Here is a 444-nt window from a genome sequence, read left to right on the forward strand (position 1 = left end):
GAAGCCTCACATACTGTGGTCTGTTGGTGAGGTAGTCTATCATCCATGCAGCCAGGTAATGGTCCACTCCTACACTTTCCAACTTCACTCTGAGCAGTGGCGGCAGGATCGTGTTGAAAGCACTAGAAAAGTCAAAAAAACATGACCCTCACAGTGCTCCCACTGTCCTCCAGGTGTAGCAGTGATCTATGCAGTAGGTAGATCACTGCATCGTCCACCCCAACACTAGGCCGGTAAGCAAACTGCAGGGGTCCAGCTGTGTGCTCACCAGTGTCTCAGTGTCACGTGACTCAGGATGATCCTCTCCAAAGTCTTCATCAGGTGAGAGGTCAAGACAACAGGCCTGAAATGGTTAGGCTCCTTGGGGTGCTGGGTTTTAGGTACCGGGACCACACAGGAGGTCTTCCACGGGGCCGGTACTTTCTCCAGGCTCAGGCTCAGATT

At 52.7% G+C, this 444-nt stretch overlaps 1 pseudogene; it reads left to right on the forward strand.

Moving 5' to 3' along the window:
* Window positions 1-444, forward strand: part of LOC111663382 (olfactory receptor 52K1-like) — a 36,698-nt pseudogene that overhangs the window by 25,169 nt on the left and 11,085 nt on the right.

Source organism: Seriola lalandi, unplaced genomic scaffold (assembly GCF_002814215.2).
Source record: "Seriola lalandi dorsalis isolate HSWRI2012SDOR001 ecotype SW California unplaced genomic scaffold, Sedor1 jcf7180002054575, whole genome shotgun sequence".
In the NCBI taxonomy this organism is placed as follows: Eukaryota; Metazoa; Chordata; class Actinopteri; order Carangiformes; family Carangidae; genus Seriola; species Seriola lalandi.